Genomic DNA, 15,645 nt, shown 5'->3' on the forward strand with positions numbered 1-15,645 from the left:
TATGCAGACATCAAACTTTCTTTAGGGGAGGAATATGATGCCTTATTGTAAATTGCGCAAGTACATGCTTGTTGTCTTGCTGAATGCTGTAGCTTGAATCACCTGCATGCGAATTCTGCTTAAACAATTGTTCTGTTCAGCACGAAGCTAAACAGTATGGACAGTGACGGTAGGTTAGCTGGCCTACCTTTCACTAGAGCAAACTGTGCGATGACATGGGCATGCTATAAATGCTCTCAATGCATTAGGCGTGAGCTAAGTATACTCTTGAGGATGACAATGTATTTTTCAAAGTTTGATCCTGTATGCCTTTTACCTGACCTTTGTGGAAATTTGACTCCGTCACCTGGAATACCGTTGGTTTTACTACTTCCAGAATAATTGAATGTGCTCACTTTGTTTACTTGCTTTACAGTAGCCTTTTATGAGGCCAGATTCACTTCAACCACGAACATTTGGTGTATACCACTCAATGGTTGTTTTAAATACCGTGAAATATTCATTCATTTGAAGTTCACAATGTAATAGAGCCGTCGCCTCTTAATTTTGTGGTGTGTTGGCTCAGCTTCTACGGTGCTGATTTTTTTGTAGATATGTGATAAAACATAAGATTTGTTGTACATTTTACTTGCAGCAAAATGCATTGTATTTCAATGTTGACGTACTTAGTTTGTGGGTCTGACCTCGCATCAATGTTTTCATCTTTGACTTTGTGGACTACCACTCTATCTTTTTTCGATTTCTGAATATGTACTGACTATATTTCTGACATGCACCATCAACAAACCCTTTAAATATTTGTGAGTACATCGCAGATATAAATATTGTACAATTATAACCCTGTAGCGAAGATGTTGCATACAAGGCATTTGTCAGCTAAACTGCAGCAGCGACATTCAAGGATAGCTGATCCCATTGAAGAGTTTTGTTAAAGGTACCAATACTATGTATGATATAGTTCACTTTGTGTAACAATATTGTATACAAATGTCCTGTTGCATACACGTATGATGACTTATACTGATACCATAGAGCAGTGGCACAATAAGTTTTCCTATTTGCTGTTCATTATCTTTTGTGTATACTCTGCAATGTACTTCATTTGTATTATGAATGTGAAATACATTATATATTATATTATAAATTTGTGTGAAATCTTCTGGCTTCTTTAGGTGCAATAAACATTGAATAAAGAATGAAACAATTACTGTTGTCATAAAAATGTGCTTTCCAGAGTACAAGCACACCAGCAACACAATGAATCCACAAGTGCAAATGAATGCTGCCATTTTTCCCTTGCCGCTATATGTATTCAGTTTTCATGCCATTTCACACTAGCAGAGAGAAGGGTCCCCCTGGCAGTGTTTGACTCTCGGACATAATTCTGCTGTGAAGCTATACTCACATTCGAAAACAGCTGAATAAACTCTAGATAATGCACAAATTCCGTCCATTTGCTTTACTGCATAACGATAGTGGATCCCCGAGGCGCGTCGATCAACAGCGTCGTCGCACCATACAATCGTAGAAAATAGTGCACGCAAATATGAATAAACGGCGACGACTTCGGCGTTTAGAATGCAGGCTAATGCTATTTATTTTTCTCAAAACAAAAGACGCACAGCAGAGCTAGGTTTCTTGTTGCATTTTGGCTCAGTGGACTAAGCGAAAATGCGCCAAAAAGCGTCCTTCAAAACATCTCGTTTCTTCCTAGGTGCAAGACAGCGGGACAAAAAGTAGCACGATAATACGCACCGCAGTTTAAGGTGCACAACAGCTGATTTGACGAAACTTGAGTACGAGGGAAAAATAGACGACACTCGGGCGTGTGGACGGGTTTCGAGCCGCGAGCGCTGGCAACTCCACTAACCGCGGTGGTAAGCGCAAGTGACGTCTTGAAAATTTTCTGTCTTCATGAGTCAGGCGCCCCAGTCTTGCTCCTCGTTTCAAGGCATCGCATTTGAAGCGAAGAACGACGCGCGCAGTAGCAGAAAACCACTACCCGCATACGGGCCTCCAAGCCTGTGACGGCAGGCGCCACTAAAAGTTACCACGTACCAAACAATCACGAATGTTCCGGCAACCTTGTGGGCCTTTTCCGCCCCATAAGGCACCGCGCACGGGGCCCCTAAGAGAGGGAGGGGTGGCTTCAGAGGAGGTTGGCTTGCCGAGGCTAGGGGAATCACGTGACGCTCCCTCCTAGTATTTTTTACCTCCATGGTCGCAGGTAAGGCCCTTCTCGAAAGGTGTACACTGTTCTTCGCTGCCTTGAACGATTAGAAATTTGAGTGATTGAGATGGCAATCCTACTGCTTTGAATCGTAAGACATTTCTGGCTTACCAAAGAGGTATATATGGTGCGGTGTTTTAGAACAGTTACTTCCGTCACTTCGTGTAAAGCTCATCAATCTACGCTACTTATACATGATAATCAGGAAAGCAACACTTATTTTTAAACATTTCGAGACTAATTGCGTTCGCGCTATGCCAACATTTGGCACTCATACAAAAAGGCCCTCAGAGGAGCAAACGTATACAGGAACATAAAATAATATTTATAGAAATGATGAATGCGGAGTAACAAATTATATAGTGAAGGTAAGGTAAAATATGTACTTCTCATAGAGTAATCGATCGCTCCGCCTCTCGCCTGTAGAGACGAAATGGCGAAATCCTGCTTGGTCTTCGATTGCAGAACAGCTAGAAGGCTCATAAAGATACGACAATGCCCCTGCTTTACAAATTATCTTCAAGCCGGAAGAAGAGGTAGCTTGGCAGTGGATGCGCTGTGCACAGGATAACACTTATGCAGTGAGGAGACCAAGGCGCTTAGGTTTGATTTCAAACATATAGAGGTGCATACTTACTCAAAAAAAAAACATAGTCCGAAACAGGAAGGCAGGTCTACGTTTTCCCAACGGCAACCTAATTTTACATACTCGACGCATTTTAGGTGCGCTTTAGGTTTTACGTAAAATTCTTCATAAAATTTCACCAACAACGGCACGTGGGTTTGATTCCCAATATAAAGTGATGCACATTTGCAGTAAAACATACTCGGAAAAAAGAAACCAGATAAGAATAATTTTTAACCGCAACCTATTTTTTGCGACACTACCCATTTGAAATGAGCTTTAGGTTTTAGACAGCATTCGTCCGCAAATATTATGAGGCACATCTTCCCATAAATGTGAATAGGCCTATAGCGAGCGTTTTACGGGGCAACATTGAAGTAGGCCAATGAAACTGTCTCAGAATACGTTTCTGCTATGCAAACAAACATAGACACAGAAATCCATAATTCTCTAAGCACACAGCAATTGTTGTCGTACTCTGAATAAAAGCAATTATGCATATCGTATGCTTTGCGGGAATTAATGTTATGCGAAGCTGTTTTGAAATAGCGGAAAATGGTGTCGACCCTGCGGCGGTGCACCTCGACCAGCTCTCTGCAACTCACTCGTAGAGTTCGAGCATGTTGACAGTCGATATTTTGACAGGTTTTTCCATGTACTTATTGTTCACTCCTGTGAGGGCCTGCAATGGCTGACATTATCCAATAAATAATAAAAAAATAATGATGTGCTTATTGTGGAGCTTGCAAATGCTGAGGGTCAGAAACAGCCTGGGCTCTTTAAGCTGCTCGAAACTGCGAACACGTTCCTCTTCATCAGGCCCATTGCTATCCTAGTAATACGCCATCATCGAGCTGCCTAAGTAAACATCTTAAGAAACTGAAATAACAATTACATCACTTTTATACAATGTTGTAGCCCTCTAATAGCTTTTTTTGTGAGCGTCAAATCAGGGTGTTTTTGATCCGAGTCGCTGTGACGGTCTTGCGTTGCTGGAGTTCGGTGCAGCGTATCAGTGTTGTCGTACTCAGACTTTATGCGTAACTCGAAATAGCCGGTCTCGATGCAAGAATAAACGGCCTAGAAAAGACGAGAAGGGTGATGAAATACCGATGTGAGTGTCGCTAAGCACGAAGTGATAGCGCGTTGATATCCTGCGATCAAAAATAAAGCTTATGTCAAAGTTTCCTTTTAATCGCGGCTTGTTCGGAGGCAGCTACCACCCGGTGTTCCGCAAACCACATTTACGGATCTTCTTCCGCATTTCAGCAGTCTCGAGTGAAGGTAGTTCGCAAGAATCGCAGGCGCGAGTCGGATGGCGATGCTCGATTAACAACAATGCCGCGACTACGAAGACATCGCGAAAGCAAACCCAGCGAACCAAGTTGTCTGGCACTGCCGGCACCAGTTGTGTACAACGCTAGATTAACAGATACATACGCTCAAATTGCCTGAAGATGGCAAAGACAACAACAAATGCACTTATCTCCGTCATATGACAACGCATTGTTTTGATAACACATACACCTGTCATTCATGCTGCCTCTGACGCTGCCTGAGCAGGTTGATGCTGCCGAACGCTGATATTGACGAGAAAATGGCGCAGGTTGTGTCAGTGAACGGGAAAGAGACCCACGTTTACTCTATATGATACGGCGACAGTGTGACCGTCTCGGAAGTGGCCATCCTGTTTTTGTGTTACCTGGTAGGGCAATTTCGTGAAAGGCGTGCGTTACTCAAATATATGCATTACCGAGATTTAACTTGTTATTCGAGCGGAATCCGCGCAAGCCTGAATGTTCCGAGGCAGAGTGGGCAGCGTGAAACTGACGAGTGAAGGAAGAGAGGACCTCTCGCCTCGTGCCGAATTCCTGAGGCTGTAAAAACGGAAGGAAAGCTTCAGAAAAGATCCTGCAAGGGGAGTGAAATCGCCTTTCGTGCATTGGTACAATTGATCTGCTCAGTTGGCGCATCATAGCCTTAGTTGCTTTAGCGCCACAAAGCCTTACATAACTAACTGATCTGCTCAGTACCCGAGGCTGCCTGTACGGTCAGGCCAAATCGAGTGATGAGGCGTGTTTTAAACGCGCTTGTTCAGGATGCAAAGACATAAGAACTTGTAGGGCAACCACCACAGCACGTTACACTTTCAGGAGTACCATTTTTGTGATAACTTTTTGGTTCTCATAGATGGACCCCATGAACGAGAACATCGGTGTGCGTGTTCTTCTGAGACAATCACAATGTAGCCGTCATAACTTTCATTCCGTTCGTTTTTCTATTGCTACGCAATTTTTTTTATCTTTCCGCAAACAGTCAATTACAAATTTTTAAGTAAGCTAGCAAAACGTAATAGTAACAATGACACCCAACCAGCTCGCATGTTACAAAATACAGTAGGTCGTAGACCTTCATGGCCCATGCGTCTCGCCAGGATAGAAAAAAAGTCCTAGTAAGGTTTCTTTGTTCATTGTGTTCGTTCAGCACATTCTTTTACAAGAAAGTCTGATGTCATCTAGTCCAACTGAACCGATCATAAAATGCGTGTACTGCGGTTTTATACAAATAAAACAGCGGAAAGCGATCGGCTTTCACTTGAACGCCAGAATCGGTGCTGAATGATACCATCTTTTATACGATTGCACAAAATCAACGAGTAACTTAAGATTACTGCTGTTCATAATCTGTAAAACATAAGACGCCTATTTAAGTAGGCACGTAGCAATAGCAGCTCAAGACTAGTCATTCTTGAAATAGATTTAACTTTTATACACCTGGTCTTCTCTTTCACTGTGTCACGAGCGACGGTTAAATTAGTTGTTAATATTCTTGCAGAGGATTTCTAGAAACGCACCCAGTATGAAAATTTGATACTTTTTGCTTGTGTACTACAATAGGATAGTGTTCAATACAATGCTGTCCTAAGTTTTGCAGATAAGGTGACCCATTCTCCGGCGTACGTCTCCCAGTGATGATGATGATGAATGGTGTTTAATGGCGCAAAGGCCAGGTATGGCCAAAGAGCGCCAGGCCAGTGGTTATGAACTGACAATGGACCAATGAATTGGGAAAGGTGTGTCGTGGCTGTAAAAGGGCCTAAAAACAAATCGCTGTAAAATGCGTACAAAAATATATGTAATAAAATTATGGCAATGGCTAATGAGGTGCACTATGATCATGAAAGAACAAATTGCAAGGTAATGACGATAAACGAAAATATATCACAGTTTTTTCGAAAAGCAGTACTGCCTTGACAGACCCTTTGAACACGTAAGGGCCTGGAGGCGCGTGCTATGCAAAACTACTATCGCGGCGACATCCTCTGAGGAGTGGATGCGCTACGAGACTATTGGGCAAATAACATGCAGTACAACATCGCTCAGAAAATCCAAAACAGATTTGGTGTTAAAGAGAGGTTCGTCACCAAGAAACATAGCGGGGTGGAGAGGGAGACGGTACTGGTACGCTAGAGGAAAGTGTCTTTTTCTCTCTCTTTCAGCTTCCCTGCACTCCACAAGCACGTGGAGAAATGTAAGCCTCTCTCCACATCTACCACAGGTTGGCGGGTCATTTCCAGTCAAGAGAAAATTGTGGGTGCCGAATGTATGTCCTATTCTCAGACGAGAGAATAGGACATTAGTTCTTCGAATTTTCGTAACAGGACGCCAGGGACCTATCTGTGGCTTAACTAAGTGGAGCTTGTTGTTCGTTTCGGCATCCCACAAGCGCTGCCAGTGGCTTCGAAGTTTTTTTCTCAAGTAGGGCTTGAGATCTGTGGCAGGGATAGAAGCGGTAGGGTTAAGGGCTCGCGATGTAGTTGATGTGGCCATTTGATCAGCCAGAACATTGCCCTCGATGCCTCGATGGCCAGGCACCCAGCACAAAATAATATGCTGGTTAGACAGGTATGCGTTGCACAGAGCAGAATACAGTTCGATAAGTACAGGGCTTTTGTGTCTATGTAGAGTCATGATAGCTTTTACAACGCTTAGGGAGTCTGTAAAAATTATTTATCTTTTGAGTTTGGATTTGCCTATACTCTTCACAGCCGATAAAAGTGCATAGGCCTCAGCCCTAAAAATGCTTGTTTCCGGGTGCAGTACATCGGACTCGGAGAACGATGGGCCGACTACTGCATAAGAAACCCCTGCATGTGACTTTGAAGCGTCCGTGTAAAACTGAGTGCAGGACGAGTACTTAAACTGGATTTCTAGAAAATGCATCCTGATATGTGCTTCTGGAGCATCTTTTGTGACCTCTGCAAAGGAAGTATCACACTCTATGAGTTTCCACTGCCACGGTGGCACTGGCTTTGCTGGGGCCATCAGGGTATTTTCAAGTAGTGGGATGTCCATTTCTTCACTAATTTTTCTTACACGTAGTGAAAAGGGTTTTCTTGCTGTCGGCCGGTTATTGAAGAGTGTGGAACTGGTCATATCATTTACGGTTGAGAAGGACGGATGTTCCAGGTTCGAATTTACTTTCAGGAAATAGGTGAGGCTTAAGGATAAACGTTGTATATCAAGCGACCACATGTCCGCCTCTACTTGCCACAGGACTTGTCCTGAAGGCACCAGTCGCTAGGCGGATGCCTAGATGGTGTACAGGATCCAGCATCCTTAGGGCGCTTGGCGTAGCGGAATGGTACACTATGGCGCCGTAATCTAATCTTGTGAGTATGAGGCTCTTGTACAAATTCAAAAGACACCGTGTGTCAGTACCCCAAGCGGTGCGTGACAACACTTTTAGAATATTTATTGTTTTCATGCACTTGTTTCTTAGATACCGTATGTGTGCCACAAACGTTAGCTTCGTATCGAGAATTACACCTAAAAATTTATGTTCGGTTTTTACGGCCACACGTTGTCCCTGCAACTCAATATCAGAATCGGGGTGCAGACCCCTCTTTCTGGAGAACAGGACGCAGGTGGTCCTTTGTGGGTTAAGGCTAAATCCATTCTCGTCTGCCCACTTAGACACCTTGTTCAGACCAAGCTGAATCTGCCGCTCACAGACTGCGAGATTGCACGAGGCGAAACCTATCTGTACATCATCGACGTATGCAGAAGAGAACATGTTTCTTGGGATATACAGACGCAAAGAACTCATTTTTACGATAAAGAGAGTGCAACTGAGCACCCCGCCCTGTTTCACTCCAGTTTCCTGCACAAATGGTCTTGATACAGCATTTCCCACACGAACACAGAATGTGCGATTAGATAAATAACTTTCTATGACATTTAACATGTTACTACGTATACCAACGTGTGAGAGGTCTCTTAAGTATTCCAAACCGCCACGTGGTATCGTAGGCTTTTTCCATATCAAGGAATACAGACAGAAAGAACTGCTTACGGACAAAAGCTTCACGAATTTGCGTTTCAATACGTATCAAATGGTCGGCGGTGGATCGACCCTCTCGAAACCCGCATTGGTACGGGTCAAGCAGTTTGTTTGATTCGAGGAAATGGATTAGTCGGCGGTTTATCAATTTTTCGAGCAGTTTGCAGAGGCAGCTTGTTAGTGCTATAGGCCGGTAACTCGAAACAGACGATGGGTCCTTGCCCTGCTTCAGTATAGGGACGACAATTGCCTCTTTCCAGGCGGCGGGGATCTTGCCGGAGGACCATATAGCATTGTAAAGGCAGAGGAGAGTTTTCTTTGTTTCATGGGGAAGGTGTTTTAGCATTTGATAAACTATGCGGTCAGAGCCTGGGGCAGACTTATTGCAACAACTAAGCGATGCATATAGCTCAGCGATGCAAAATGGCTGGTTGTATGCCTCGTCTCCGGTGCATTTTCTTTCTATTTTCTGTTTTTCTATTGTAGCCTTGTGTTTTTTAAATGTTGACGAATAATGGGATGAGCTTGCCACATGTTCAAAATGTGCTCCCAGGCAGTTAGCTTGGTCTTCCAGACTGTCGCCTTGTGCGTTTACCAACGGGAGTGAATAAGTTTGTAGCCTGTTTATCTTACTAACTTTCTTCCAGACTCTGCCCTCGTCTGTATATGAGTTGATGCCTGATAAAAACTTCTCCCAACTCTCTCTCCTGGCCTGTCGGCGCGTTCTTCGGCCCTTCGATTTAATTTTCTTAAAATTGACAAGATTCTCCGCAGTTGGGGAGTCGCGTAGCAACCCCCACGCCTTGTTCTGCTTCCTACGAGCGTTCCGACATTCGTCGTTCCACCATGGGACGACGATTTCCAGTTTCCACCATGGAAAAGATGAGAGGACAGGACAGATTAAAAGTGGAAGGGAAAGACGAAGATGATGGTAGAGAGAGATAGGAAAAGACGACTACCGGTTTCCCCCGGGCAGGTCAGTCCGGGGGTGCCGTCTACGTGAAGCAGAGGCAAAGGGGTGTGTTCCCTCCGCCGAGGGGCCTTAAAGGTCCAAACACCCGGCTTCGGCTCAACCCCCAGGATCCCCTTTTCCCCGGACACGGCTAAGCCACGCACGGTTAAACGTGGTATGGTCCAACCCCCATGTGCTCGGGTCCGTGGTGTCGCAACACACCAAACTCCTGCTTTCGCAGACGCCCCTGCGGGACGTCTCCCAGTGAGGTGCGATGAGAGTACCTTGTGGTGCTTTTTAGATCAACTTAGTAATACGTGTCGTTCAGTCATTCAATAACAATGTAACCGCTGTAGACCCAAATTTTATGGAAGGTAATGCCCGTGTCAGATGTTGCCCCGGTAACCCACGATGCACTCGTGACGGCGAATTAGAAATCAATCGTCGAGCTAAGAAGCTTTCTCCGCACGCTGCGTATATTTATCAGTATTGTCTGTGCTTGTCGCCCTGCGTTCTGTAATAACAGCATAGCCTTTTCCATTGTGGTCTGAAGCTCAAAAAGCAAGCCAAAAAATTGGTGGACGCTTAAGCTTAGCCTTTAAGATTGGTATTAGATAGCGTTATCGGGCCCCGTTCGCGTGGCATTTTTGTTTCAGTGGGCTTCACCGCAACACAGAACCTGCGAAAGCCAGCTTACAAAGTCGGCTTCACTTTTAAACAGAAGTGCATTGTTGGGAAGGCGTTTTTCCAGGGGCTATGTAAGTCGTCTTGTATTAAAATGCGAAGGCGCTAGCATCTTTTTTATTATTTTGATAACTGTTTACTATTGCCCCGACGCGCGCGTGTCCAAAACGCATTAGTTAGGAGAAGTCCCAATTTGACCTGCCTTTTGACTTGCATTTGCGTGTTTGAGTTTCTTCGTAACAGAATTATGTTTTCTCGTACATTCAAATTACAATCCGGCGCCGCCATGTCTGTAGGTTGTGCTTAAGCCGTACTTTACCATTTTTCTGACGGATGTTATTGGGAGAAATTTAATTTTAATTCACCAAATGCCTGCACCACGTGGAGAGCCTGCGCGGTTGGGGTGGTTCGGGATGATTTTCTCCTTCGCTATACCTTGCGACGCACTGAGGGCCCGCGCGGTGAGGGTGGTTGGGGATGATTTTTCCGCCACGGACGCCGAGATCCACGCCGACGCCGGATTTTCTGCTACACGTGGCCCTTAACGCGATCGCATTAAAAGGCGCGACTCCTATTGCTACCGAACCGCAGTGTTTTAAGCGAACGTGACAAAGTTTGGGAGGATGTATGATTTTATTTGATCATTTTAGAGATACATTGAAAACATATCTGCGACTGTCTTGTGTATTTCGGTAAGACCCTTTGTTTTAGGTAAGTTAGCTGTCGGAATGCAGTAAATGCCGCCGCTGAGGGAAATGACTACTCGCACCAGCTGGGCACTGAAGCCATTTCATCTTTCAGTAACAACCATGGCATATGTACCGTGGTGGTGCAAGAAACTCACGGATAGATTAGTTAGCAAGGTTTCAAGGAGCAATTCTTTGAAGTCGCTTATTCATTCAATAGTGGTTCAAATTGCCTAAGACAGCAGTAAGCTATGGTTTTGGCAGCCGCAAATGTGGAACGAAAGGAACCTTGGGCCAGCATGCTATTACGGCATCTTAACCTTGCGGGCTTTATTGAAGCTGCGTGCTACGAAGACAATTTTTCCATACCACTCACCTTAGTTATGTCAGACAATCTGGCCAGGGTTTTGCATATATATATATATATATATATATGCCAATAGATGGGAGCAAGAGCTTTACCCGTTGCGAAGCTTAGACACGAGCAATATTACAGTTTCCCGTGATATTTTAAAATTATTTTTCAATAAACCGAAAGGTAAGGGAGATTTCTTCGTCACTGTGAGGACAAGAAATATATTTTTTAGAACTTAGCTTCTTTGAAACAGCAATAACTCTTGCATTGTAAGGTTCCACTTGGCTGCGTACTTCATGTTTCACAGCAATTCAAAAGTACTTCTCTCACTGCATTCCTTTTTTCCGTTCACCATGAAAAAAAGCATACATAGCATTTCGCCAATTTCTTGACGAGTGTTTGCAGTAGTAATTATTTAAAACCAGCGTTGCGCACCTCCTAGTTTTCTTCTAATAAGCTAGCCTAGACAAGGAACTGTACTAGACAAAGCAGGTAAGCCAGATCATGCTTAACAGGTGTATCAATTCTCAAAAGCATTCCCCGTCGATTCAACTGAATTTAATACTTGTCTGTGGGGATACGCTAGAATATCCGCACAGTAATTTTTACAGACGCAAAGTACATCAATCTCAAACCACATTTAAACCAGACATGAATAAAAATGTCGGTAGCTTTTGAGAAATATAAGCGTCCGGTTTCCTGTTTGTGAATATGTGGTTCTACAACCAGAAATCGCTTTAAAATATAAATCAATCTGACATACCATGGTCACCAAACATGGCACCTAAAATTCAACGCGCATTTCAAGTGTGGCGTGTATATAAAATAAGGTTCCCATCGGGAATAATACGCATTTGGTTTCCTGTTTCCGAATGCGTTTTTCCTGCACGTGTGCGTAGCGTTAAAATATAAATAAGCCTGACATAGCTTGGTCACCAAATATAGTACCTAAAGCCAAGCGCGCATTTCAGATGCGTCAGGTACGTAAAATTAGGCTGCCGTTGGGAATAATATTTATCCAAATCCCCGCTTCCGAGTGTTTTTCCGCATGTGTGCATCACTTTAAAATATAAATCAAATTAACCTACCTTGGCCACCAAACAGGAAATGCGTTATCCCGTGCAAACTGCATTCATGCACAGCTGCGTAACACTTCTCCACGTGTGTTTTTTCGAGCTAAGGGGAGATATAAAGGAGACACACTGTCCTGCCCTAATCATTCTTGAAGCTGCTGTGCGATCGAATATTTAGTCTCTTTCGAGCATTTTGTCTTTTCAGGTAGGTTTTCAATATCTCTGTGAGCAGTAGAAAGGTTTGCTTGCACATTCAATTGATAATTTGGTAATACGCTTACGGCATTTCCATTATTAGTGTGTCATCTTCCGATACCTGTTCCCCGAAAAGCGTTCATTGCTTGAGCAGAAAATGTTCATATTGATTCAACACAAGCTATAAAATTAAAGAAAACCTATTAGTTTCAAAATTAGTTATTGCTTGCGTGAATATGAGAGATAGGAACAGTCCAATACTGAGCTGGACGCGATGCGTATGTAAATATTTTGTTAAAAAGACACGCATGGGATATGGCTCTTTCGTAAGCCACAAATCTATTACTTTTCAATTTACAGAGATTGCCGAACGATTGCCTTTATTTCCGGATAATTGTTCCAAACAACCTAAAATAACAGGCTGCCTCACCGAGAAGGCCCTTATTCGGGGCCTTGCTAGCCGTACAAAAAAAGTAGGTTACATTGCTATCTCAAGCAGCAGATTCTTTTGAACGCCAAATGCTGAACGCCCGTGTCGAACTGCCTTTCTTCGTCTTGTATTGATCGCATAGTGTATTGCAACGTTTCCACACGTGGTAGTCCCATTCGTCAGAGAAACGTTTTCGTAGATAGAAAACTGCTTATAAACTACACTGATAACGTAAGTATGAACAGTGGCTCTATAAAGGGACAAACAGATTCCTGAATTGGCAGCACACATTCACCGGCCAACTAAAGCCGGAACTGTACCCTAAACATTTTAAACTTTATAGAAAACCATAAACGACTGAACGTTCACGCAAACTTAATCTCTTTTTCACCACTGTACGCTCTGTTCGGTAAGCCACATAATTTGAACTTTTCCCTTCGTTCTTGTAGGAAACAAAGTCAGGCTCATTGCTAAGATGAAGTTCACCTCTGCCACCTTGCTCCTTGCAGTACTAGCAGGTGAGTGGGTTGCGCTAATTAGCAATGCATTTCATACCTTTGTAGCAACGCTCTTTCTATTATAAACGGAATATGCATGCGTGAAAATGCGAGAGTGGGCACCACTTTTGCCAGGTAACAGACCGTTCTGATTAAAACTGCTGTTTCAAATTTTTCATGGTTAGATTCTACTAAATACACATACGATTGGATACTCTTCCGTCTCACTCGAAAGCATCGATTCCACAGGCTTGCGAAATCTTCTTTAGAAATGGGTGAAAATATAGCTTAACAAGGACACTTTGATGTACCCTCGGTAATTTCCGATGTCTTGCGCCTACCTGCGTGCAGCGTTCCTCGCCGTGATGACTGCAGCACAGGAGAGAACCGATAAATCGGTCAGCCAATGCCGTAAGTGTAAAAGTTTTACATGTTTGTTTGTTGTAAGGTATTGTTTCTGTTTACGAATCTGGTAGGTGTTTTTCATGCCATGCTAATTTCCATTGTGGCTAGAACATACTCCCAAAGAAATGAATGCCTTAGCCCCGTAAGTGCCTTATTATGACCCCCAGTTGCAGGATTGTCATGTCTTGAAGACTCTATGTACGCTGTTAATATGTTGCACCATGAGCAATGGCACAATATAGTACGGTTACGTCTTTAACATAAAGTATTTAAACATACTTGAGAAATTATTATAGCTAGCTCCATATGTCATCGAGCTCGTTTCTATAGTATTTAGAATTTTTAAAATCAGATTTGCTGAAAAAATTGGCCGCCAACCCACTCTGAGAACGTGATTGTCCAGCGAAGCTGTAACAAACACCACACATGGTCGAGCATTGTATTCACGCTGGTCTTCTGGTGTCTTTAATTTCCGTGGTATACCCATGGCAGTCTGAGAATGATCTGAAGGAGTTGGTAGACGGGTCTCCCTTTTATAGATAAAAAAGTGGTGTCGTCACTACGCATATGTATATATATATATATACATATATATACATATATCTATGCGGTATGCCTGATTGCAAAGCAAGATATCCCGTTTGCCTTCAATTGTTCACCTGGAGTTCTGTCTTTAAGCCACAAAATTTATACATCTTCGTTGGAAAATTGGCCTATAGGCACCTTTACATGCCCAACTCCACGGTAATCCTTCGTTAAACGCGAAATAATTGTGTGTCTATATGATCGAGGAGAGGCCTGGGCGCCGGTATCAATAACCGCACGCCCACAAACCAGATATATAAAGACCGCACCTAAAAAGCCGGTGTGCTCACCTTTTCATGCAATATAACCGTTGCGCAATAATTACTTAAGGCAATAAATCTTCACTTTTTTGAGGCAAAATTATTACTAGATACTTTTTTAAATTAGCCAATAATGCTTATGCTGTTTCTCCACACACAGATATATATATATATATAATATATATATATATATATATATATGCTGTATGCCTGATTGCTAAGCCGAGTATGCTGTTTGTCTTCAATTGTTAATATGGTGTTTCGTGTTCAGGCCACAAAATTTTCCTTGACATGCCGTAGACTTGTCGCGCGTTAATCAGCCGTCTCCATGTCATTGTAGACAACTGACAATCTTGGACACTGAGGCATTCCATTTGTTGCTCAAGTTTATTCAATCAAAGCTGACGGCGAATTAGTGTTTACTAACATGTCGAACCGTTGTGCAAAACTTAACCTAAACCCAGCTGGATTTTGCGTTTTTTGTGTCACATCAGCTCAAAGTGGTAGATTTTGGTTGCTGGTATGCGTAGAATATGAGGTTTTAAATGTGAACGTATGTTTAACCATATTTGTGGCTCTTCCCGGTCTTTTTGACGGAATGCTAGAACGTATGCTGTCTGTACAAAATGGCGTGCTTTTAAATATATCTATCCAAGCCATGTGAAATAAGCTTTAAAGGAAAACATACCTAGAATGCGTACCCACACAGGCAATGTTCTTTTTTTACCCTTTGATAATGATGGCTTCAACAAAATATAAATCTTTCTTGATTTCTTCTACGGAGCCTTTAGAATTCTGAGCAAACTTCTCGAAGCGTAATATACGTTTCTGAAATTCCTATACTGAATTTATTTCGCATCTCTGGTTCTATCGACATAGGTGTGCTTTCTCTAGATATAATGGATTTAATAACTTCCCCACACAACAAAATATACAGACAGTGTTTTTCATGAGTCACTTTGTGGATGTTTGAGTGAATACCGAATGGCAAAGCCTACCGTCCAAATGTCCGTTGAGGCAGAAATTCAACGTGCCGTGTGCCACGCCACCTATAATTGAATACAAAGCGATACGGTCGAACTAAAAACATTCTATAATTCCTTTTTTTCGACCATCATTAATCTTCCCGTAATATTTCTTTATATAGGTAGCTCAAAAAACAAACAATAAGGCGTTGTGTTTTCACCTACAGTAAATCAATATTTTGTGACAGACACGAAGTCATAACCCTACTTCACCTCAAACGCCTCCATGGATGTCCACTTTTCAATTAGACTTTCTCATAATTGAAGAATGTCGAATACTTTGAGTTTGGTAATATGCGT

General features: G+C 42.9%; 1 long non-coding RNA gene across 8 annotated transcripts in view; it reads left to right on the plus strand.

Annotated features, from left to right (window-relative positions):
* The window catches only part of LOC119464813 (uncharacterized), a 97,491-nt gene that overhangs the window by 20,660 nt on the left and 61,186 nt on the right, over positions 1-15,645 (plus strand). The gene's annotated exons all lie outside the window — the stretch shown is intronic.

The sequence above is a fragment of the Dermacentor silvarum genome, chromosome 9 (assembly GCF_013339745.2).
Source record: "Dermacentor silvarum isolate Dsil-2018 chromosome 9, BIME_Dsil_1.4, whole genome shotgun sequence".
NCBI classification, from domain to species: domain Eukaryota; kingdom Metazoa; phylum Arthropoda; class Arachnida; order Ixodida; family Ixodidae; genus Dermacentor; species Dermacentor silvarum.